The following is a 27,955-nucleotide window of genomic DNA, read 5'->3' on the forward strand; positions in this document are numbered from 1 at the left end:
TGGCCAGAGGGACTTTCTTAAATGCCAAATAAAAGGAACACATCAATCTCAGGTAGACCTGGATGGTCAGGGATGAAGATCTTCTAATAAATTCATTTGGTTTTTTATTCCTCCCCATTTTGTTTTCATCTCAATCTTTGTCCAGTGGTTTTGGTATTCATATAAATTTTAAAAACTATGTCAAGGAGCAGATATTGACACATTATAAATTAAGGGTAGCAATTGTCTCTATGAAGTTTTTTTAGGTTTACTCAGTTTGATGCTGGTAAGTTTTTGTATTGGAAAGCATTGTTTCTCTAAAACATATAAGCTTTTGTTGTATAATTTTGAATTTGTTTTATTTATAATGGGACAGGTTGTATTTGCGAAACTATGATCTCATGGATCTTGAAGCCTATCTAAATTCTATGGCATTTGGGATAAATAATCACTGGGACCTAAAATGTGATTGCATTTAGAGAAGTAGAGTGAAATGAGAACATTTGGCTGGGTCACAGATCCAGTCTGACTGGTGCCATTATAAGCAGATTCTAACTCAGATGCACAGAAGACTGGTTGAAGACTCAAGATGGCCATCGATAGGCCAGAGGGTGAGGTCTCAAGGGAGAGCAACTGTGCTGACATGTTGATGCTAGCCTTTCAGCCTCCAGACTTGCAGAGAAATGAATTCCTTTTGCTTGAGATGCTTCAGCTGTGCTCCTTTTGTATGGCAGCCTTACACAACTAATCCAATTAAATATAGCTACACATATAGTTATAGATCTATAGATAATACATGTATCTCCTCAAAAAGAGGCTGTTGCCATAGTAATGATGGCTTCAAATAGGAACACACTTCATCCTGGTAACATTTTGTGGATGGTATCTTTTGTTCAATGTATTAATTAACATTTATTTAGTAATATTCCTTTCATACTTGTATCTAACTCTATAATTCATTTTTTCATTGAATAGGAGGATGTGTAGAAGCTTTGCCCGGAAAAAGCAAGTTTTTAAACATTTTTTCTGAGAGAGGGACTTCGAAACACAGAAATTTAGATTAACTTGGACATCTGAAATCTGTGAAGTTTAAATTAATTTCGAAGTGCATCAAAAGGTATATTGCCTCCCCTGGTCAGGACCAATTCAGAAATCATGGGACCCATGACTAGATGCTATTGTAAAAGAAAATGGCAATGTGTGAAGCTAGACAAAGTGGGATATACTATAACCCGTATGACAATAATTGACTACTTCTGCTAGAAAAATAAACGAAGCTATTCTAGAATAACCCGACTTTCTGAAATTATACTGAGTACTCTGATTGTCTGATTTAAGTTAAATGAGCCTGAAGATGATCTTCCAGATTGTGCTTGTCACAATTACTCCTTGAGTGAATAAAGATAAGCATATAATTTAGATGTGTTTTTCATTACTTTTGCTATAACTTTTAAAAATACCTCCATTTCTTTCATGTCATATGCAAGCAATTAGTAAAACATGTCATTTTGTCTTCTTCACCATAATTGACAAATGCTGTTCTGAAATTTCGTCATTTACTTCTAGCATGATTATGTTGACATGATTGCTTTTGCGTAAAATTAATATTTTATTAATAAGGTTTACACAGTGTTCATTATCAGTAAGATTATTAGTCAAGCATGATGTTTTGCTAATGATTTAATAAAAAGCACTTATGGGAAGTAATTTGCGTCTGTAAGTGAATTTATTTTGATAATGTTGCTGTAATTGTATAAAATGGAACAGAACGCTCCTTTGTCTAACTGAAAATGCGTGGAAAAAGTTTGAACATCCCAGTCTTTTAAAGCAAATACAAAGTATGAAATCATGATAGGAAAGGAGGCAAATAATTTTGTTTATCTGAGGGTTATTGTCACTATGGCCTCTAAGATACAGTGTAGCCATCTAGCGTTAGAGACTAAAATCAGCAATATTTGGCTCACAGTGCTTAGGGTTGACATGTTAGCTTTAACTCTTCTGGGTTGTTGAAGCTTATGCTAGTTTCATGGACTTGCTTGTCAGCCTTTTGCTCACCTCACATGGGGTTATTGGTGGGAAATGATTCTTTTCAGTATGTCTGTCATGCAGAACAAGCTATCCCAGGGATGCTCCAGGAGAAATCATGAGGGAGCGGTGAGCATGTGGAAATAGCGTTTTGGAGATCCTGCTGGAGTCAGCTACTCACAGTTTCTTGAAAGCAAACGCTCTGATTTGACTCAGATGTATTGCGAGCAAAACTAGAGTACGTGTAGGACCGGAAACAAAACTGTTTCAACAAACTCTCAGGCTTAGGAATAAGAATTCGCTATGAAATGGAACAGGTATACAGAAATCTTTTGCTTCTCACTGTGCGTCACAGTGATTCGAATCTTAGATGTATACACACACATATTTACCAGCTTATATAAGAAATGTGTAAATTGTATCCCTGATATTCACATTTTTTTCTGTATACAATAATAGTAGCAACAGTGTCTATAAACAGAATAAGAATAAACATTTTTAGGAGGTACAGACTGTATCTAAAGTGATGCGATTTTTTAAACTTTTTTTTATTAATTACATTGCATTATGTGACACAGTTTTATAGGTAGTGGGATTCCCCCCACCCCTTCCCAAACCCTCCCCCCATGGTGGATTCCTCCACCTTGTTGCATTACCACAGTTCAAGTTCAGTTGAGATTCTTTCGTCGCAAGCATATACCAAGCATAGAGTCCAGCATCTTATTGTCCAGATAAGTTCAACGGCTTGTTGGGGAGACTATCTCTGGTCTGAAGGTAGAGTCGCCTGAAAAATCTATGTTGCAGTGTTGGAGTGTGAAAATGAAATGGAATAGAATTATCAGTAATATCATATATTCCACTTTAATGTTGTCTAGTAAACTGCTTTTCCCTGTAGTGATGTTTTTAGGATTTATATGGGTAACAAAATTATATGAATCATGATGATTTTTTTATTTATGAAAATAAGCAATGATGAACACTTTCTCCTGTGTAAATCCAATTGAATGCATTTCAGGTTTATCATTCAGAATTTAATTTAGTTTATCACAATTCCTGCAGCACAGAATCTATAATTCACACAGAGCTAATATTTCCCTAGCTTCTCTAATTATACAGTGATTTCCCTTTGGAGAACTCTAATGAGCCATTTTCTCAGGATTGTTGTCTGGCCTATTGTAGTCTCTGAACATAAGGTTTAGTATCTGATCATAATATAACTGGTAATCTGTTCTCAATTTCTTCTTGAATATGTGTTATTCTTCATTTCTTTTCATACATTCACTGTCTGAAAGCAAACTCACAAACTAATTATAATTTCATAAGTGTAAAATAAAAGTTAATTTCAAAAATAATTATATTGATGATACATTGAGTAGTAATTGAAACAAATTCTTCTGTTATAAATTATGATCGAAATTCGTGTTTCAGGGAAAGGCATTGTGACATAGCCTTTAAAACTTAGCTGATGACTCTGATATCCCATTCAGGTGCTGGTTGTTGTTCTGGCTGCTCCACTTCTGATGGAGCTTTATGCTAATGGCCTGGAAAAGCAGTAGAGATGGCTCCAGTATTTGGCCCCTGTTCTTCATGCATAGACTCTGATGAGGCTCCTGACTTCAACCTGACCTAGTCTTGACCATTGTGGCTGTGGCTATGTCTCTTCTTCTCTCTTTGTATAATTCTCTCAAATAAATACACTTTTTAAAAAGTTGTTGAAAATGTTCGTGCTATTTCATTGAAGAGTATTTAGTGACACAAATATCTAAAATTAATTTGACAGTATTAATGATTGTAAAATTATAAAACATCCACATTTCATTGTGCTAATGGCTTCTTCAGTTTCTTGATCACTTCTTTCACTGTACAGAACCATTGCAGCTTAATGTAGTCCCATTTGTTTACTGTGGCTTTGACTGCCTGTGGTTTGTATGACTTTTCTGAAAAGGTCTGTCCCAATTCCTATATCTTGGAGAGTGTGTCCTATGTTTTCCTTGAATAGTTTGATGGCTTTTGTGCACAGATTTAGATTCTTGATCCATCTAGAGCTGATTTTTGTGTAAGATGACAAGTAAGGTCTTGCTTCTTACCTCTTCAGACACACTAAACAACTGACAGGGTACTAATATCGAGGAATTACAAAAAGCTTCACAAACTCAACAACTGAAAAACAAACAACCTTGTGAAGAAATGGGTAAAGGAATTTAACAGACATCAAAAAAAATAGCAAAACCCAATGGCTGATAGAGATGAAAAAAGTGTTCAAGCTCTCTACCTGTCTAGAAAATACAAATGAAAACCATTTTGAGGCCCTGCCTGACTCCAAAGAGATTGGCCTGCATTCAGAACTTCAATAAAAACACCTGCTGGCATGGGTGAGGGGATAAAGATATTCACACCTTCACTGTTGGTTGTAGGAAAGGCTAGTAAAACCACTACAGAATTTAACATGCAGAGTAGTAAGACAACTGAAAATTGACCTGTCATAATACCCAGTTATTCTACTTCTGGGTATATGTCCAAATGAAACGAAAACTTAAAAGAAAAGAAACTAATCCTATATTTACAGTATCACAATCTACATTAGCAAAACCTTGGAAATAATGCAGGTGCCCATCTAAAGAGAGGTGGATAGGGAAATACGGTATATCTACTCAACTGAATACTTTTCATCCATTAAAAAGAATGAACATTCTACCATTTACGACCAATGGCCTCACATAGAGACCATTATGCTCAGTGAAATAAATCAATCCCAAAAGGATAAGTATCATATGTTGTCTGATATAAGGCAACTAAAAAAAGTTCTGTCTCGTGATTACATTAAATTTTATAACTCAAAAATAATAATGAAGAACATAATTGATACTTCACAAAGAAATACATGCTAATGACATATATATGTAAATATATGTCTCTATATATGTTTATATATAGACATATGAAATCATGCTTAGCATCTTAAATGTAAAGGAATATATGGACAATGAGATATTTGACAAAGCCTTAGAAGCAAAAAGATTTATACAAATCAAATTATAACATTATGGTCAAAAAGATTTATCTAAGTTTTCATGCAAAAATAACTGTTTAGATGCATTATTTCAGTGAGACTGATACTTCATTGGCAATATTTTCAGAAAAGTTTTAATACACACTTGAATATATACACATTGTTTTATGGGATGCGAGATACAGTTTTATTTTAGTATTTCACATATACAATTATATTTGGATGCTTTAGTAGAAGGTTTTGATTAAATCGAATGTAAAATATCAACACTATACTAAACTATTTACACCTAAGTGATTTTATCATGCTTCTTATTAACTATGTATTTTCTCATCTACATAATATACTCCAGAAACAATTCTTTCATAGTAGCTCTGTTCTTAAGCGTAACATTTGAAGTCAAAGAAAAGCAGTGGAAATCCCAGTCAATGTACTCTATACCTTCAGCTTTATTTCAAGAAAGGCAGTTTCTGTAGGAGGACTCATTAATGGTCATCCTTATACCAAAAGTGCTGCTCCTCCTGAACTCACCACCAAACGATAAAGTGATTTGTTTCACCTAAACACTACAGCACTTCATTTCAAGGGCAACAGTTGTTTGCTTTGAACAGTAACACAAGAAAATGGATGTGTAGGAAGTGGGACATCCTATCAGTGAACGCCTGTGTCAGTAACACTAGGCAGTAGGTTTCTCCTTCCTTTGGTGTGGAATCTGTAACAGTTCGACATTTCTCCCTATCCCTGTCTTTCAAGAATGTATCTGTGAAAGACACTCTATATAACCTTTATGGAAAACAAATTGTTTGAAAAGTGACCATCTGAGTAAATGTGTGTTACTAAAAACTTACATATGGATTACAACATCTGTATTGCATAAAGTTGAATTTATCTTTTAAATGATTTTTACATGATCTCTTGAAGTACCTTTCCACATGTTAGAAGGCTGGTCAACAAAGTGCCAGTCAGACAGACTCCTTTAATAAAATAATATTTTAATGTAACTTATCTGTTTAAAGACTATGGAATCTTTACACTAGCACATAGCTTTTTATTATTCAGTTTATTCATTTAGCTTAGTGAGTTGGTTAATTAGAAACATCAAACACAGCTGTGTTGAATTTTTGTAGATTTGGCAACACTAAGGAAAAGATAGTCTATCTTCATAAGTCCTCAGTTCTTTAGTAATAGCTGTGATTCAGGATAAAAATTCACTGGCGTTCTACTCAATAAATTTCATTAAAATCCTTCCTTGTATTAAGTTCTCACAGCTTAAAATAATAAATAAGCTTCCCTCCTACAGTGTATGATCAAATGTTGTGAAAATGCATATATACTTCTAGTGATCTTTTAGCTCATTTGATATCATTTTTGCTGAATTATTTTCTGCAGGGAATAGTAAGATCAAACGTCAATATTATTCCTTAAGAAAAGTCTATTTTTCTTTAATTCCTATTGAGCATAAATACTCAATGGATTGATATTCCAAATCTGTGCATTTTTCATTCTAATTTACAGGGTTTTTTTTACTTGCTCCTCTCCAATTTTGGCCCACTTTTTAGATATTTTCCTCTTCTGAACAAGCTGAAGGAGAACACTAAGTGAGAGAAATATTAAATAACTCTATAAACACTCATTAGCAATTATTTTATCATCACATATTTTAAAATCTTACTACAGGTTCATAGTGCCTCAACTAGACAACTAGAATGAGTACAAATGGAGTCAGAAGAAATCATATTCAAATACAAAAAAGTTTGTACTTCATTCTACTTTCATATTTCGGTAAGTTTGGAGACAAATATTTCCTATGTACTTCTGCTTTCTTGATAGAAATTTCGTATTCATCCAACATCTCTGAGGCTAAACAGCAAATCCAACTTACATCCTTAGTGTCGCATTTAGATTGATAAATCTTTTTACCCCCAATAGCAGTCTGAAATACAAAACACCTGAGCAATCACTTCATTGCACTTTAATTCGTTTTCAGGACCAAGAACTCAGTGCCATATTTGTAGAGACTTTTGATGCCAACATCATCCATACTATTTTACCTGCAGAACTGAGGTTCTTGTTTTATGGAGGGTCAGCAATCTTATGCTTCTCTGTTTACATGGTCGAGTCCCTTGTGCTTTATTGCGTCATGGAGCACGTTTTTCCCCAGCAAGCCCATCCATTGCGTTCTCCTGAAGAATCTGGTTACGGCTCTCCAGGATCCTTGCTTCCTCCTGCAGGGCTCTTTGCTCTTCTTGCAGAGCCTTGAGCTCTTCTCTGAGGGCCTTGTTCTCCTCCCGCAGGGCCTGATCCTCCTTCCAGAGGGCCTGTTCTTCTGTCTCCAGCACCACGCTCTGTCTCATCAGGATCTGTTCCTCCAGCTTGACGGCTGTCTTCTGATGGTGCAAAGCCTGGATCTCCTCACGGAGAGATCTTATTTCTTCTTCCAGAGCCCTTGCCTCCCTCTCGAAGGCTTTCTCCTGCTCTGTGAGGAACTGAATCTGAGCTCCAAGGGCCCGATCTCGTTGCCAGTAAGATTTTCTCTCCAAGTTTGAGACACTGATCTTTCCAGGGGTACTTTGATTCTCAAAAATCACGCTTTCTGAGGTCCAGAGTATCTGGTTTTGCTCTCTCAGGAAATGATTCCTGTCTCGAATGAACCGGTTGTCCATCCGAAAGGCTTCATTTTCTCTTCGAAGAGCTTTGTTTTCGTCCCAAAGAGACTTATTTGCTTTTTTAAGAGATTTATTCTCATCTCTGGACACCTTATTGTTTCTAGAAAGTTTTCCCCCCACCTCACGAGTCCTGTGTTTCTGCTTTTTTTGATCGTGGGTACAGGAGATAAAAGAGGAAAGGCAACGCAGCATCTTCTCTTTATTCATCCACTTTGATTCAGAGGCAGCCATTGTTTGTTAGTGCTTCAACTGACCAAAATAGGCATACTCCAAGTGCGGTGGACTCAGCCTGAGGTGAACGACGAAATACGCAACATCACACGCCTTAGCTATGTTGGCAATGTGTTCATATCGAACAGGTTGCTGTGCTAACTTGAGCAAGGAGCAGTGTGGCAGGCATGGAAGCGAGGCTCAGGCAGGCACACTGGAGGAAGAAGCAGCGAACAGACCAACAGAAGTCAGCCAATCAAACAACTAAATCTCAACACATAACTTTAACAACTAATCCTCATTCTTGATCGCATTTTGAATTGGTTCATCATGATATTATTACTTATTTGAGGAAAGTATTTCTATCAAACTATTTTGAATAAATTACTAATTTTTCTTCTTAAACGTTTTATTTATATACAGAGAACAGGTTTTATGTGATTCATACAGAGTGTTTGGAACATAACGATGCTTCCCGTCTTCCTCCCTCCCTCCCTCCCTTCCTCTCTCCTCTTTCCTATTTTATATTTTAATTTTTGCTGTGGCAAACTTTGAGTTCGCTTTATAATCACAGGCTTAATCCACCACAAAATAACTATAAATGCAATAAGTAGAAAAGAAAAACTAACAAAAATTAGTATCTCAGGGGTAAAGACAAAGGAAACAGATTATAAATTTGAAGATGCCAATTTCACATTATATATTATATATTGTTTTTTTTCTCTATGTATTACCTACCACAAATCAGAGCAAACATATGCTGCTTTCTTTCCTAGACTGGCTTATTGTGCCCCAGTGCGTCCGCTGTGGTTAAAGTTAGTATTTCATTCTTTTGTAATTGCAAAGTAGCATCCCACCATGTATATATACTATATTTTCTTTATCTAGTCATCAGCTGATTGACATCTGGACTGATTCTATATATTACTTACTGCAAACTAAACTGTTATTAATTAATGTGGGAGTACCGATAAATTTTCTTTTAATATAACTCCTGCTATTGATCTAAAAAATACCGTATGTTATATCATAGTTCCAGTAAGACTTAGAAAATGCTGTTTTTTAATGAATTGAAATATTTACAAAGATTAGTGTGGGTTTCAAACACGGAGTAACTTACATTTCTGTGGTGAAGGCCTGATGTCTATTAATATAAGAAACAATTAGGCAACATTTTATGTCATCCATATATAGTGATGTCATTTAACCTTGAACTGGGCCTGCATGTAGTGTTTCTATGATGTTTCTTTGTTATTGTTGTTTTTTAATCTGGTCTTCTAGAAATGGTTAATTTAAAAAGCAATGCTATATTTTAGGTTTTATCCTATGAGAAATTTATACTGAACTTAAAATTATTAACATTCATTCAAAATTATATTGTTATGAGCAGAATTATATAATTACAGAAAATTACAAATACTCTGGCTGTCTTTCTCTGTAATTCCGACATCCAAATAAAATGAAAAAAATCGTAAAAAAAATACATATGCATTATACAATGTAACATAAAAGCATTTGTAGAATTTTGTGGTCTCAGGTGAATTTGTTAAACAAATATTTACTTCTTATAATATTGCCTGGATAAGACTTATCTAATGGAACATATTAACTGTTTTATCACAACAATGTATTGACTTATAATTTTTTTAAATGTAAGCTTGCTAAATTATAAAAATGTACAATTATTTGGACATTGTATAGGTGCTGTATAGAGCTATTACTATTATTATTACTATTTTTATTTTATATTTGATTTAATTTAAAATTTTATATTTCATCCAAGTTAAAATCTTCAGAAATGTACATACCACCATTTGCCAATTTATTGACATAATTGTATTTATCGGCACCTTTTGGTAAAACAAACATAAAAATAACTTGGAATCAGATTTAATGTACAATTCTTAGATTATGATAGCTATTTGTTAATCTGCATCAGTAACTCAAAAGTGATAGTAGTTTATAATAATAGTGCTGCCTTATTTTTTATACTCAGGTTTGTGCTTTCATACTCCTGTTGCTTTGGTAGTTTAAGATTGCGTAGAAGTTCTAAAATTAAAAAAGAAAAATAACCCAGGAAAACAATCTCCTCTGGCCCTTCTGTGTTAGAATGCTATGTTAGAATGAGCTTTGAAACACAGATTAGAAAGTAGGAAGTACATTTCTGTCGTTAGTGTCCTATTGCATAAGCTAAATTTAAAAATCAAAACTTTCCCATACATGAATTTGAGGCCCAGAAAGGTTCACCACTGGATTTGTCTATTTTCTTTTTATTTATAACTTGTAGTAAACTTACAAATAATAAAATTTGTTTATCATTTATTTAAAAAGGAATATAACTTTTGATACATGTGTGCAATGTGAAATCATATTATAACAGTATATAACATAACCAAATATTTATGAATAAGGTAATATCTATATTTTCTTGAATTCTTTCAATTGATGGAAATGGATTGGACAATTTATTCTGACTCTATAACATCTTGAAATCAAAACCTAATAATGACATCCAAAAACCAATTTGACCTAAAATATGTTATGAAGACCAATGTAATATGTTAACCAAAAGAATAGCATGCCAATTTAGTGATGGATAAAACACATGGTATATCACCACCAAACTGAGTTTAATTCCTAAGTGTATGACACAGGTCAACATTGGGAAGCAACTCTATGTAAATAGAGATAAATATGTATAATTGTTCTGATGGTTGAGATCTGCATCCATATGAGAGTACTTACGTTAAATACCTAGCTGATGTTTGATTTCCAGATTCTTAATAATCCAGACCCTGGAAAGCTATAGTAAAGACTTAAGTGATTGCATTATTGCCAGTCATGAGAGAAATTTGTATTAGATTCCCAGTTTCAGGATCAGCCTAACCCAGCTCATTGTATGCATTTGTGGCAATGTACAGAGTTGATGGGAGGTCATTCTGGCTATCTTTGTGTGTCAGCATTTCAAATGTATTATTGATTTTCTAAACGTTTGGCTTAAATTATTTAAATGAAGTATTATTTAGGGGGCTTATTTGGTCTTTTTGGTTAGTATTAACTTTAACTACAATTACATATACTAAAGAATTGAAATAAAAATTTTATTATTATATATGACAAACTGACAAAAAAATTAAGAATCTAATTCATGCAGGGCACCTTATAAGCTTGTGAACAGAACTAAATAATAGGTGGCACTTTATAAGAAGTGTAAGCATCCTTGAAAGTAATTATAAATACAGAAATAACACAGAAAAGATAATGCTGATGACTGGAACATTCAAAACTCCTCAAATTTACTGACGGTTTCAGTGAGTCCCAATAAAAAAGTAACTGAAGTTATTTTTCCAGATATCTGTGTACACATGCAAGGATAAATTGAAATTTTGATTTGAAAGAATTTTGTGGAAATGCAAATATTCAAAAATAATCATAAAACCTGGGAAGTTCAACATTTTACAAAACTGCAATAAACTAAATCTTGTAGCATTCATGCAAGATAGATAAGACATCAACAGACTGAATAGAAAAGTTAGAGGAAGAACACAGCTACAACTAAGGATAACACTGATTAATTTAGAAAACAAGTCAAGAAAAATAGACATATTTAAGATTTCATTTAAACGAAACTCAAAATAATATACTAACCCATGCCAATCATGTCAGTACAGAGATTTCTGCTAAGATAAATATGTATTAATTACATTTTCTGGGTAGTATTCACTTTTAGTTTAAGCAGGCATTTCTATCAAAATTTGATTTATGAGATAATTTATAGGGCAGCATATATAATTTGTATTATTTCCTATATGTGTAAATTATATAAAATGCTGATTTGTTTTTATTTAAAAGGCACATTTACAGAGACAAGGCTGGAGGATCTTCCTTCTGCTCTTTTATTCCCCATGTGGCCACAACTGTCAGTACTGAGATGATCTGAAACTTCTGCTGGGTCTCCAACAGGTGTGCAGGAACCCCATGACTTGAGCCATCTTCTGTGGCTTTCCCAGGTTTCACGCAAGAGCTAAATCACAAGTGGAGCAGCCATGACAGACACCTGTGCCCATATGAGATGGTGGTGCTACAAGGTGGATAATTAGCCCCTTGGGTCACTACTACAGCCCTGAATTTAAATGTTTTGGCATTTAAAACTAATTTTGTTTGTGCCTGGTTCTGATGCTTTCTACTGTTGAGACTGGATGGTCTCCCAGTCAAGGGCTGAAAGGTAAACTCAGTCATCAGAGGACAAACTGCCTTAGGAATGTCAAGGAGCATCATTCCAGACACATGTAGGGAGAGGAGAATGATGAAATCTCTAAGTCTTATGTTACTTTTAAGTCATAAATATCTACATATTTCTCAAGTAATTTGAACTTTTAAGACTGAGGAGCTTGTGAAGAGAACTAAATAATAGGTGTCCAGCATGTTAATACCAGACATACCCGTATAGTTTTCTTGTAGTTTGAATTGTGCCACCTAAAATTTATATGTGGCATTCTTAACTCCCAGGGATTCAAAAGGTGATTATTATATGGAGCCATGAACTATAAAAAATGGTATGATTGAAGGATGAGATCCTACAAACAGATTCACTCTTACCCAATATAATTGGAGAACAGTAAAAAAGAGGAAATGTGGCACACAAGAAAATCCTATTAAGGCTGAAGAAGATGGCTTTCAGTAAGCTAAGGAGAAAGGACTCAGAAAACTCAATGCTGCTAAAACCTGGAGACATCAAGTCTCTGGAGCTGTGAAACAGTTATTTTTCCACTCTTGAAACTACCCAGTGTATGTTACTTTTGTAAGATAGCTCTGGTCAGGAAATACAAGAAGCATTCCTTTTTGCTGAATTTTTGGAATATCACATCTGTGAAAGTAGACTCAGGAGCAAGAAAGTAACCAAGAACAGGCTCGTGCTCCCTTGTTACAATTCTGCATGACTTTCTAAATTACATTTCTCCTTTGAGTCCTAGATTTCAAAAATCCATTTCTGTAATCACTTTAGGTTCTATATATGCAGTATGCATTTACATATTCTTACAAGTGTGTATTTGGATTTTTGAAGCAGCATGATTATTTCTTTGACTGTCTCATGTGGAACTATTTTTACTTAGGATAACTACCTCTTAAGAAAGAAGCTCTGCTATATGAAATTAATAAATTCATATGGTTTTCATACTTGCCAGAAATCTCAGAGCATTCCCATTTGTGGTTTCTTTCTTGATTGGGGATATGTGAGAGCTTTTGAGCTGCTACCTTACTCTACACACATAAGTTGGCATTAACAATTTAAAGCATGAGTCTTCCTTTTGCTCTGGAGTACATGTAGAATTCAGCTCCCACAAGATGTAAAAACAGTGAACAAATGCCTAAAAGAATTAAAAAGTAATTCAGTGTTTCTTTGCCTAAAAGTTAAGCTTTAACTCAAGTACACTTGCTAAGGAAATGTTGGATTCGTTAAGTAAGCAGTGAAATTGTGCGTGCTAAAACCATCTGTACCAATTGACATACAGGTGTTAGTTGGCAGGGGCACAAGTCATCCAGTCTTTGTAGAATGACTTGCTTCCTAATCCCTGAGCAGTTCATCTTTGCTTATCAGATCTCAGGGAGCACTGGATGTTAAATTCCACCTGATCTCTCTTGTAGATAACACAGGGAAGGTAAGTGGCTACTTGTGAACCTTACTGTGGGCCAACCTATTTCCAAGCATAGAGGTGCCCTGCACTTCTGGGAGGGTGGGTATATTTTCATGTGGTAATTCCTTTGCTTAAGCCTCTACAGTGGCCACAAAATTGATTTAAATATCTTTCACGAGGCACAGAAACAGAAAGACTCAAATGTGAAATTACATCACTTGGAAAACATAAGCTTCTTGGCAAAGTTAAAATATCTTCACCACAAACTAAAATGCGAACTACAAAGTGATTTAATTAATTACTTAAATGGCCTTGTGCATGTTAAGATTTAGAATATCTAACTGGTACACTCAATTTGAAGGCTTCTGAATTTAACTACTGTAAACTGCAATTGTATTAGGGAGGTATAAGACGTTGAGCTGCATGCAGTGTTCAAGGAGCCAATTGAAGGTAGCCACATTGAGAATAAGAGTGGTGTAATTTAAAGAATATTTGAGATAAGTCACTAACTTGCAAAGGCAGAAGAAAAAATCATGAGAAGGAAAATATATCCTGAAAGGCTCAAAAGGATATAAGAAAGAAATGGCTCACCTTTTCACAGGAGGTAACAAGTGAGTCAAGACCCAGTCAGGGAGGAAGTTGTGGAGGGGAATGATGGAATGTCATTCTGAAACACAAAGGAGACTCCCCTGCTTACCAACAGCGGAGAAATAATTACAAGTAAAGTAACACTAAGGAATTCAGGTTAACAGCAAGAAAATCAGGAAACTTGGAACTACGACTCAAGTTTTTTACATCAGGAAACGACTGTGCTTCATTTTATTACATATGATTGAAAAAGCCAACACTGGCTTGGGTTGTGGAATGGTTCAAATTAAACAGCACTTTCAATCCTAAATTTTCATAATTGTCTTAAAAATGGCAATCAAAATCAATTATAATTTTAAAAAATCACTTGAATTTCATTTGTATTTCAGGAATATTTGTTAGCGAAGACAAAATACAATCATGGCAATGGCTTGCTTTGGTGACTATCCAATTACCTTATGGAAAATTACCTTTATGCCTTAAAACAGTGTGCAGCTGCCAAATGCACTCCAGTTGTAACGAGCAGCCTCATGCTATTTGGCTTCTGGGCTCCATCTGTAGTTGTGCGCATCTGTTTTCACCCTCCTCAAACCCCTCTCAGAAGGAGCACAGAGAATCTGAAATTCATGTCAGGGCACACAGCCAGATTAGATGCTGCCAAATATCAACATCAGGTTCTGTGAAAAGAATTAAGTTACTTCAGCCTTCTCTGTGGCATAGTAATGGTATCCTTGGATAAAAGGTTACTCAGTTTAAATCTTTGTTTCCCCCTACTGAGAAAAGATAATTTGAAAGTGGTAGTGTAAGATTATGGCATGATTTGGGCATTTTACAATGACATAATATTTTCAAGTTCTCTTCTTACAGTGTTTGATTTTGTTGGTAGTGATTTTTTGTTTGTTTTGCTTCCTTTACACCTTTTTTTCTGTATCTGTAAAAACATAACCTGGAGATTAGTGTATGAACCCCTTTACTTACGACATAGTTAATTTTTAAAAAACAAAAATTGAGAGGTAGAGAGATAGAAACAAACAAAATTGAATCTACTGGCTACCTAATAACTAGTCCTGTGCTACATAAAAATAATTATTCAGGTATTACATGTAGGTGTTATAAACTCAGATTTTATGCAGCACTGTTCCTTCCTAGATTCTTCTTAATATGTTAAACTGTATCAGGAACAAGGGGCAGATATTGAAACCAGACACTCTTATTTGGGATATGGGCAGCCTAGCTTCTGGGCCAAATACTCATCCTCCATATTTCATATTCTTCAGAATTTTCACTTCCATGTATCTCTTCTGTAATTCACTAACCTGTGCAGCCTAAATAATTGTATGTATATCTTCCTTCATGTCAACAAGCGATTTGGAATTGATTTAAGCTAAAATAAATTTAAATTTCGAAAGTGTAAACAATAAGCAATCTCAAAGAATAAATATTAAATAGGACTTTTAATTAATATTTTCACCATGAATTTTCATTATCAGCAAATGTGTCCCTGAGCTACAGATGTGCCCTGTTATGACATTAAGGAGAGCAAAACAAATGCCAAGACTGATTCATCTGGCAGAGAAGAACATTACTACAAAGAGGTCCTAGAAGGAAACGAGAGGGGAACAAATATATTTTCTCATTTGAAATGGTCTAGAAATCTATGAAGTTAGGAAAAATAGGGCAAGAAAACGTTGAACTTATCTGAACAGTAAGATGCTGGACTTTATGCTTGGTAAATGCTTGCGATGAAAGAATCTCAACTGAATTTGAACTGTGGTAATGCAACAAGGTGGAGGAATCAACTATGGGGGAGGGTTTGGGGAGGGGAGGGGGGAATCCTAGTGCCTATAAAACTGTGTCACATAATGCAATGTAATAAATAAAAAAAAAGTGTTACGGGACTCGAAGCAGAAAAATTTCCACACACAAAAGGACGATGATTGACAAGATTTAGTTAAGGGAGATGCCTCCTGTTGGAGCAGTTCTTTGAGGGAGGCGTTGCCTGGGAAACTTGCCAATGCTGAGTTGTTTACATACAAAAATGTGTAAAACTTTGGTTGATCAGAGGAAAAGTGGAGAAATGTTTACCAACCAATCATGGCTGATACAACTACCAACCAGAGGCAGTGACGAAGCTTATCAGAGTGTTGGCAGATGGTAAAGTTGACCAGCCTGCTCATGATAAAACAAAGAAAAAAAAATCCCACCAAAAAGTTTTTACGGGCAGCCTCTGGGAGGGGGCACATATTTTGAAAAGTCTCAGAGGAAATGTGTCCCTTTTTTCATTCTAATAGGAGCCTGACCTAGCTGTCTATTAGCCCATCTAACTCCTCAGATTAAGAGCAGTGATCCATTCTAGGGACAGTGAAGCAAATAATACTCCGAGGTAGGATTGAGATAATTGAAAGAAGATGTGGAAATTTCTTTCTGGTGCTATATTTTATTTCTAAGGTACAAGGGACGTTAATTTGTAACATGATCCTGCAAGTCATGATTGGCTTATGTGATTGACACCTGGGAGTTGCAAGCCTTAGGTTTGCTGTGCATATGGCTACGAATTACACTTTTCTGGTTAGGTTTGGAGATCATATACAACAGAGAAATTTACACAAAGATAGACAATGTGCCCAGCAGGGCTGCAGGTAGCATTTTGGCGTCAGTAACATTGGTTGGTGGACTAGACTAGTTGAGGAGCAGGACCAGGGCTGGCTGACCCTGGTAGTCTGGAATCTCATGCAGTGATGGCTGGTATAACTGGACTCCGTTTACAGATTAGTTCAAAAAGGGTGTGTTCGTATGTGTATCCTGAAAGTGCAGTCTGTACATTAACCCCTTAAGGAGAACCCATCCCTTGTTGCTCAAGTTTATTTATTTGTCCGGCAATAAAGTACTTATTTGTGTGCAAGGGTTTTTATGGTAATACTCAAAATGACATACAGCTAGGATTTCTCTGACAGACTCAGAAACAGAGGTAGGAATTTTAAAGAAGGACTCTAGAGAGTGAGTCTACAGGAAGCAAGAGTCAGTGAGAGTGGAAACAGTTTCTTCTTTGTGAAATGAGATAATCAATTTCTCTTCAGAATAGACAACATTCTTAACTGAATCAAATACGCTTTGACTTTTAAGCTATAGACAATTAACTGAACATACCTGCTCATCAAGCACAAAATATCTAAAACAGAATATTAGCAGAGCATCCTAAAAAAAGGACTTAAGAGAGTATAGGGCCTACAGTGAGTGCTAAGCAGACATCTTCAGATAGAAAATTGGAATATGATAAACACAGTGATAATCCTTGTAGGGCAATATAAGGAAAGAGTTACAGTTAAGATAGGACTAGAATGAATGGGTAGCACTTTAACTAATGAAAGGTGATGGAAAGAACAATGAACGAAGCAGCATGGAGAAAATCAAAGAGACAGGGGACAAAATGTGGGCACTCAAGTAATCAAGATTAAATGAAATTCTGAAGACAACTGTTCTTTCGCATTGATCATAAGCAGTCGTGTAAATAATGTTGCTATGTCACCCTTTTACCTGGAATGAACAATACATTGATTTAGATTCCTTAGTTCATTTTCATTTCCCCTATAAATTACTGTTCTTTCAGAATTTTGTTTTTTTTGACAATGAAGATTTCACTGGGTAATGATAGCCTTTTGTAATACATTGCTTCCTCTTTCGGCTTTCAAAAATATTGTTCCTATTTCATATGACTTAAAATGTCTGTGCTGTCTGTACTTTTGGAAATAAAGGATGACCTGTAAATCTTTGCTTGCTGTTTATGGCAGGCTGCTGAATACTACTAGGTTTGTTTATATGAAAAATGAAAATCAGCACCTCCTCACCAAGACAGATTGCCTGAAGTAGAACAATGAAAGATTTCTAAAAAGTGAAAGCCTAAGCCTTACAACAGATGTTGGTGCTTCTGCCAAATACTGCTCTAAGCACCATTTCTCAAAAAATGTAAATTAGCCAGCAGAATATATCTTGACCTACGGTTTATATTGGTAACTATTCTCACTTAATAACTGATCTTAAATTATTAATACAATTTACACAAAAATGCATTTTTGAATAAAAGTTACACTGAAGTTAGTGCAACCTTGTCATTTAAAAAAGAAATTGTTGGGATTGTAGGTGCATTGCACAGGTTTCGTCAACTACTTGGGATCCCTGAATTGTGTACTGTAGAACCTGGCAACCAAGTCCCACCAACCAGATGCTTCTGATCCAGCTGGTACCTGCTAGTGTACTTGGGAGGCAGTGCGTAACCACTCAAGTATCTGGATTCCTATGATGATGTAGATGGATATTTCAGGAATTCACTTCAGCAAGGAGTACAGTCCCAATAGCTGCAGGTGTCTGCAGAGTGAATCAGTAGGTAAAAGATCATTCTTTGTCTCTGTTTCTGCCAATGTCTGTCTTTCTGATAAATTAATAAATCTTTTAAAATGAAGACATAAAGGGAAATTATTGATAGAGGATCTTCTGTAGGTTCAGTCAAAAGGATTATTTGACATTGAAGTGCAACTTTTATTAAAACATTCAAAAGCCCTATTATCATAAAACTGTTCAGTATGAACTAAAAAAACAAACTCAGATTTGGATACATTAAGATACATTTAGTTACATAATAAAATATGAATGTTTGTATTTATGTTACAGTAACTACAAAGGTTCCCATTCATAACAGTAAATGTGGGGTTTTAGGGTTACTGAAAAGTGTTTTACAGAGAGAAAGCGTTCTTTTGGCTAAATGACTTAGTCTCCACCTTTATTTCCAAGTAACTGAAGGATATCGAGGAATGATGGTTTCTGCAAATGATGATTTTTTAACACAAGACAGTCACTCAACAACACATGTGTTATGTCTGCTATGCATTTCTTAGTAATTGTATTCAGAACTGCAATCACCAATGACTTGTTTTCAGCATGAGCAAGGTCAAATCTGTGGTCTCCTATAGTGTAATAGATAAGTTGGGATCACAAGGAGGAGCGTCATGAAGAGTTCCATTCAGGATTTGGATCAGTTTAGCATTACTGAAAATCTCAGGTGTTAAATGAGTCTAGAAATATTATGTAATTAAATGCCAGAAGAGATAGAGAGCACCTGCTTATCAGTTGATTCCCCCAAATGCCCCTACTAGCACAGACTAAGTAGCAAAGCTAGAATCTCAACCTAGGACCTTCCACACATGTGTGGGAGAACTAAGGTACTTGAGCCATTACCAATTGCCTCCCAGGGTACAGATTTGCAGGAAGTTGGAGTTGGAAGCAGAGAATGGATTTGAACCCAAACGTTGTGAAATAAAATGCTACCATCCCAACTAAATATTAAGCTAAATGCCTGATCCAAGATGCAAGTCTTCAATAAGCCCATTCTGTATCTTATCATGAGAAGATTCTCAAAACTTTAAATAATTACAATAAATGGGTGGGGGACACTGTCATATTTGAAATAAGAAAGACATGAAAGAGAGGAGAAAATTGATAAAAATATACAATAGTGAAATGTATGGATTAAAAAAAGCCAGCTAAATATTTTAGTCTGCAATAAGAATATTTTAATATTTAACATGTGGCAGTATTTGCTCATTGCAGTAGCCAAAGCATTCAGTAACTTACTATCCCCCAATATCAACATAGTTTGAAAAATAAATTCAAAGAAATTCAAACGCACATGACTTAAGTCCTCAAGATCTAAAAGACGATACAAATATAAATCAAGCTACTAAAAGAAATCAGTTGTTTCAATGGGATATTAAGATCATAAATTTAGTTCTAAATATTGAGTATGATATACTTCTGAGACATTTAAATTCTGTTGTTTTATGATGATTTGTCTCTCCCAAGTCAACAGCAAAGAATAATGTCAGCTTCAGGGACAGATATATCACTGAAAAATGATTTATGGATGAATTGAAGTAAATAAGGCAAACCATCATGAGGATAGACCAAGAAAGCAATTTGGTGCAAACACACAAGTAAAGAATCAGCAAAGAAAGGTGATTTCCTCAAGCAGGCCTGAAAAGCCAGGTCAGAGAGCCAGAGGCAAATTGTAATAAGACAGCAAGAGATGCAAAAAAGGTTTGGGAGAATAATGATAAGGAAGGCATAGTAAGAATTTGAAAATTTTTTTGTTTAATGTTTTGATGATGTATATGATATTGTGGAATAAATCAAAAAAATAATCTCATGGTTGAAAAGTGAATGAAAGTTTAAGTTAAATCAAGATTTTTATGAATATTTTCTGAAAAGTTTAGCACAGGAATCTAGACAATGGTTTTATCAAACTAAAAAAATACTTGAGCAGGTTTCTAGAAAAATCTAGTGGGCATGTCAATGTGAGTGTGTCTGTGTGCATGTGCAAATATATAAAGCATCTTGAAAAGCTCTAGGCAACTCTGTACTTGTTTGGAGAGCATCTATTGTGATCGATTATAAGATATCAAATACGTTTCTGAAATCTAGTTTTCTGGAATATCGTATGACTTGGAAGTTAATAGTATTTCCTACAGCCAAATTTCTTCCTGGAGTTTGGCCAGTAGAGGGATTGGAACAATGAGGGTCATGACCTTGAACAGAGAAAGTAAATGAGGACAGGTGTGCTACTCTGATGCAGAAAGGGAGGGAAAAAACATGTATTTCCACTCATTGTACATAAACTAAAGTTTAAAAATTGTGTCAGAGGTAAAACAAAATGGTTTATTTCCCAATTAATCTTTAGAGGTCTTTCATTACATCTATAAGGTATAGGATACAGTAATTGTCAGCAAAGGGCTAGCAAGAATTAGGACTCTGAAACAGCTTTGGAAAGTCATTATCCTGGCACGGAAAATAAAGAGTAATTTTGGCAAATGCTTCTAATAACAGTTCTGAGAGCTACAAGGAGTGATCATGTTCAGCTGGGTGCCCAGCGTGCCCCTATGAAGAGAAAGAAACATTGTGATTCTCTGTGAAGCCACTCTTGGGAGGCATGTTTCAGCACCATGAAGTTGAAAAATTGTTGCCCTGCAGAGAGCAGAAACTCCACGTTTTCTACAAAGATGCATTATGGCTCAGAAATCTCTACAACTGTGGCAATAAGGAAGAAACAAGTGACAAACAATTTCTCCAGAAAGAAATGACCTATGTTTTCTTCTCAGTCTTATCATATTTAAGTTCATTAGTGCAAATTCACTTTCTATCCATGCATGTTAAATAAAAATCTCCCAGAAGAAAATTCTCCTATAGAAAGTTGGTGTTTTGGAGTGTTAAATACTATGAATGATTAAGCAACTCAGCCAGAGAACTTGGGGATTTGGCTGTTGCATTGTTCACATGGTTCAAGAAAACACAGCAGTGTGAAGTGTAATACATGGAGAAATGGGAATGGTTGCCTGTTTCCAGGCCTGAAATGAAGTAAAAGCAAGAATGACAGAAATTTTCATGAGTTCAAATTCACTTTTAAATTTATAAGGAAAATAATCCAAAAAGATTTTATTGGAAATTTCTATTTCCGGTTATGATGGTGTTATCAAATAATCCCCTCACTGATAGAAAATATAAAGTAGAAGTAATATTAAATATAACTCTCATTTTTAAAACCAAGATTTACCTATCATCATTTGAAGTGAAGATTTGCACAAAGAATGGGAGATAGAGAGAAAGGTTCCTTCAGCTGGTTAACTCCTCAAATGGCCACAACAGCAGAGCCAAGCAGACCCGAAATCAGGAGCCAAGAGCCTCCTCCGTGGGGCAGGTACATAGCATCAAAGACTTCAGCCATTATTCACTGCTTTTTCTGGCCATAACCAGGTAGCTGAATAGGAATTGGAGAAGCCAGATACGAACCAGTGCCAAGTGGGATGCTAGCACTCTAGGCTGAGACTTAGTCTACTAAACTATGACATTAATCCCTGCACAATTTCATTTTTGAAACAACTCTATTAAGAAACAAAAAGCAAAACACTTCGTGAATTTGTAGTTAACCATACACTTCTGTTCTTTCCTCTTATTCCTTGTCCCATAAAGTTTTTCTCTCTGATTTTCAACATTTGTTTCCCTACTTCGATTTGGTCTATATGTAAGAATCCCTTTCCCAAAGAATTTTTCCTTACTCTTCATCTCTAGTATAGCATATGCAATTTTCCCACGTTGATACTCTACTTTTTTTAAGATTTATTTATTTTTATTGGAAAGTCAGATATACAGAGAGAAGGAAAGCCAGAGAGGAAGATCTTCAATCTGATGATTCAATCCCCAAGCAGCTGCAATGGCTGGAGCTAAGCCAATCCGGTGCCAGGAGCCGGGAACTTTTCCTGGTCTCCCACGTGGGTGCAGGATTCCAAGGCTTTGGGCCATCCTTGACTGCCACAAGCAGGTAGCTGGATGGGAAGCTGAGTGGCCGGGATTAGAACTGGAGCCCTTATGGGATCCCGGCACATGGTCAAGGTGAGGACCTTAGCCTTTAGACCTGGGAAAGCAGTTGAGGACCGCCCAAAGGCTTGAGAACCTGCACCTGCATGGAGACTGGTAGAGCTCCTGGCTCCTGGATTCAGATAGGTTCAGCTCTAGCTATTGTGGCCTCTTAGGAAGTAATCAACGGACAGAAGATCTTCTTTTCTGTCTACCCTCCTCTCTGTATATCTGATTTTCCAACAAAAATAAGTGACTTCTTAAAATGTATATATAATTTTAATGCCATGAAGTGTAACAAATAGCATAATTAAGTTTCTATAAATTAGTAAACATAGAGGCTTAAAAGTTTCCATTGCAACTTTCAGAGTATTATATCACTTTTTCTTTTATTTATTTTCTTAATCCTAAATGGAAAAGTTAAATGATTATTATTCTTGATATTTATCATACCACTTGATTATTCATAAATTCTCTAATTTATAAATGAGAAGACAGGTGTTTCAGTTTTTCATGTGCGCTTTAAAATGTTTCCCCCAAATTAAATTTGTATCCATGTTACAAATCTGAAAAAGGCTTTATTTTTAAAAAGCAATATTAATTGCAGTAACTTTAATAAATGCATCTGAATTTTCCATAACTGAAGTACACACTTCATCACTCTCGCAATCTTTTTTTAGTTTCCTATTAGCTATCAGTATTTTCTATCATTTTGGCATTTGAAGATATTGTTCTGATATAAATGGCTTTTGGAGTATTCTACAAGCATGTCTATATGTACAAAATGTAGTTTAGTTGCATAGGGACAGGACACTGGGAACAAGTTGCAAGGCATTTTACCTGTCACACACTAGGAACATACTACAGAGAGCAAAACTGATGATGCTGTGCATCTGTGAATTCAACATTCATGGCTCAAAGCCACTAGGCTCTTTTCTGCATGACCAACTGACTAATTGCTGTACTTGGCCTTTTCGATTCTCTTCAATTAATGCAATGCACAATTGCACATAGCAAGAGAGTCACCCATACAGAACAGAATCTGGGCCAGAATTAGGCTCGAAATCCCAGAAGCACCTGTTACAAATAAAAAGTGGCCAGATGGTTCAGTCTTTGTGGAAAAAGTGTCAAGCATTGACTTATCTGTCTTTCTTACTTTTGGTTAAAGGTCAAAAACATGATCAGTTGGAAGCAGGGAGCCAAATAAAAAATCAGAAAAAAAGTATCTAGGATTGGTGTAAAAACTTCTCAATTTGTTGATCTGAATCTTCATTGCCCTGTGGAGTTCTTTGTTATTATTTTCTAAGCATTCAAATGGGATTAGTCAGTGATTACACGGCCAGCTTCAGCATAATTAGAAAGGTTTATTTCAACACAGCTGTAAATCATAAAAAATGTAAACTATTTGGTGATTCAAAATTCATCAGTTTGTATTTTTTAAGTTTGGCCTTCAATTGCTTCATTGTTTGTTTTTATTTGACATTCTGGAAAGTGCAGAATGGCATCTTAGTTCAGTTGTGTTATTGTTTTCCTTTTTTCCAAGCGTATAACAAAAGAAATTCCATTAGCTTATGATAGGTTTCAAATTAATCTTCATAATATGAGAACATACAGAATTTATACTCTTCCTCCTCCCACTGCAAGAAATTTAGCTACATTTTAAAATGTGCATTATTTTTTAAAAGCAATTTAATATTAATGAACCATCTAGATATTTTATTTTATAAAATAAATTTGTTATACTGTGATATGTGTTTTCTCCTTCCATTATGAATACTATATTATTTCTGAAGGACTTTTGTTGCTTTAAAACTTTATTCAGTTTGAAGATAAAATTTTCTATTCTGGAAATAAACATTTGCTCATTTATTACAAGTTGATAATTTTCAAATATTGTACCTTTGGATAAAGTAAGTTTCCTTCATTTGTCTGTTTCTATGAAAGCACTAAAAATTTCTGCAATTAATTGATCACACTGGCTGCCTCTCATCTTCAACTGTTGGGCTGAACTTGACACTTAGAATGATTACAAGAGGTCTTCTTCTAGATAATAATTACTAAAGTATACTAATTTACTTGTTTTCTGCTTCAATTTTCTTTTCTTTAGAAGAGGTATACTGTAAAACAGACTGGATCTTTCTTCAGCTATCAAAATTAAGTGATAATATTAACTATAAGTTGTTACACGCTATTTAGATTTCAAGAATAAGCATTTTATTCACCTTGGAAATGTTACACTTCCTGATGAAATTCAATACAATTTAACACAATAAAGTCAGAACATCCACTGATGAAGAATTATTTAGATTAATAGTTACTTTTCACTCTCTAAAACTGCCACAAAATTCAATAAAACAAAACAAGTTTATCTGAAATGTGCATAATGCATTATAATTTGCATACATAATGGATGTATGCATAAATCTGTGTTTTGGTACAAAAAAGTAAAATCATATCTAACAGGGGTCCATTTATATAAAAATTCATATTTCCTAAATCAATTTTGTTTAGTTTTATTGTATTATTTAGGAATTATTGTGGCATAAGGAATGCTAATATCAGTATTTTTTTCATATTCATGAAGAACCTCCATATTAATGTAATGCTTAATGTTTTTAGGGTTTAAATCTCCCAGCAGGCCCGGAGGTCACTGACTGGGAGGCAATGGTGTTATTGGTCAAGGAACTGCTGGAGACCAGCTGGTGAGGAATTTCTGTTTATTCAGCACAAGTTCCAGGGTCTTAAAAGTCAAGGAAAGGGAGGGTAGGAGGGCATTTTCAGCAGGACCCCTGCCCAATAATGACACTGTCACTGGCTAAAAGGCACACCTAGTCCTGTTGACCTTCCAGTCATGTCAGAGGTCATGTTCCATGCACGGGGCTGGAAGTTGTGTCTCAGGCCAGGGCAGGTAAACTCTGAGCCATGCCCAACAGAGAGACCCAGGGGTAATTGCTCACATAAGTCATGGGGCTTCTTTACGGAGAATTCAGATTAAAATTTCTGCAATAAAATCAAGGGAGCAATCATTTTTATTTTGTTCTGAAAAGGAATGAGTGAGTTTGTTTACACCTACTAACATTCTTTAAAAATGTCATAGATAGATTTTTTTAGACATATTTCATTTCATTTTCTACAAATTAAAAGGAAGGAAGATAAATTTGGTCTCACAACTTACTTACCAAAGAAGAAAGGAAACCACCAAGGTACACTTTCCCCAAGGGAAGGCAATTCTCTTACCAAAACCCTTACGGGAAAATCAGTGTAAAGGCCAGATAACATGTCTTTCAGTGTTGGTGCTAGAATGTGGAAATAAATGATTGTAACAACACCTGGGAAAGGTGGGCGGGCCTGCGGGGTGTGATGCAAGGAGATGCTTGTGTCTTCTAAAAGCATGGCTGAAGTCACTAGGAACAGAATTAAGCTTTATATTTAAGTGGTTGAAGAAAGAGTCATTGTATTTCATGGCTCACAAATTGGAAAAGTTATACTGGTATGGTACAATATTGATCGGTGGGAGGAAGTTCCATGCAGTGAAAATAAACCAACTTTCTCAGGGAGTGAAGATCTCCTGGCTTCTTGGGGTCATGAACTCCATCGGATTATTCTCCATGGGAAAAGACCAATTCAAATACCATACATATGGTCTGCTGTCTCCCAGTTGTCAAATCAGAAAGCTTCATGGAGCAATGGAAGTACAACTTGATCCTACAAATTCCCAAATGGGTTATGAACATCCCAAGGAAAGTGTCCCTGCCATATTATGATGGCTGCCATGAAAGATAAATTTTGACTGGTTCTGGAACCTCATTGGATTAAACTGACATGGTTTTATTAGTGCCCATAAACTGATTTCCTCCTAGAACTCCAAAGCATCCTTTCTGAAGCAAATATATATATAATAGCATCCTTCAAATTATCTCTAAATGTGTTATAATTTATGGTGTTGATAAACATAAATATTGCAATTTGATAGGATATGACCATATAGAAGAGAAAACCTGCCATTCACTGGTTCATTTTCCAAAAGTTTGGGGCTGGGCCAGGTTGAATCCAGGAGCCAGGGACTTTTTTTTTGAACTTTTCTACACAAATCAAGTTTAACTTGTCAAAGATTGCAGATGACCTAGTCTAGATAGCTCCGCCATCAGGTAGTAAGTACATTCTAAGATCAGAGAGTGTAATGGCTCCTGTATTGTTCCTGCTTCAGGTACCATTGGTGCTCAAGGCCTTTTTGCCTTCCAGGTGAGTTTTTTTTTTACATTTTGTTATTATTATCATTTGGTGATACAGTTCCATATTCCCTTAGCCCCTCCCCAATTCCCTCCCCCCCCACCTAGTTCCTTTATATCATTACTAACATACAGTTCTTCCTACACAGTCATATGTCCATCATTGCAGGCATGGACAATGGCAAAGTACCCAGAATCCTATTGTCAAGATACAGTAAACAGTTTCATTTTAAGTCCACTCTGCTCCAGTCGCTGCAGCTGCTAGGGGAGTGGATCAGCAAACAGAGATCTTCCTCTCTGTCTCTCTTCCTCTCTGTATATCTGACTTTGCAATAAAAATAAATACTTTTTTTTTAAAACAAATGATATACAGTTTATATTGGCCGGAAAACCAAATCAGTGAAGATATCTTTTGAATTTAAAAAGATAAAGAGATTTTATTAACTTCTTCAAAAATCTCAAACAATGGGCCTGGCGCCGTGACCTAGCAGGTAAAATCTGTTTTGAACACACAGGGATCCCATATGGGCGCCGGTTCTAATCCCGGCAGCTCCACTTCCCATCCAGCTCCCTGCTTGTGGCCTGGGAAAGCAGTCGAGGATGGCCCAAAGCTTTGGGACCCTGCACCCGTGTAGGAGACCCGGAAGCTCCTGACTCCTGGCTTCGGATTGGCTCAGCTCCAGCCGATGTGGTCACTTGGGGAGTGAATCATCGGACAGAAGATCTTCCTCTCTGTCTCTCCTCCTCTCTGTATATCTGACTTTGTAATAAAAAATAAAAATCTTAAAACAAAAAGGAGGCTGTTACTATATCATACTATTATTACCAATCTTTTTTCTGAAAATCATACTTGAAAATGCCAAATATGTTCTGTTACATCAAGTACAATATATTTATATTGGATATTCAGCGTCAAGAAGATTCACTGTGTCTTTTCTGAATTTATTGAGAACAATTGCAACAACATTGTCTTTATCCTAGTATCAGATCATAAACTTGTCAGTTTTTGGCAAATTGATGTAATACACACATACACATGGATATATATTTCCAGTACATTTTATGTATGGTCTTCTAAAATATAGTAAATGTCATTAATTAGTACAACTTTTAGTATGTCATAATTTTAATTCCATTATTAAATTGTAATATTTTGTTGCATATGTATCACTCTGAACTATGGAACTTCAAATGAATAGATGAAAACAAATGTTC

Source organism: Ochotona princeps, chromosome 12 (genome assembly GCF_030435755.1).
Source record: "Ochotona princeps isolate mOchPri1 chromosome 12, mOchPri1.hap1, whole genome shotgun sequence".
NCBI classification, from domain to species: Eukaryota; Metazoa; Chordata; class Mammalia; order Lagomorpha; family Ochotonidae; genus Ochotona; species Ochotona princeps.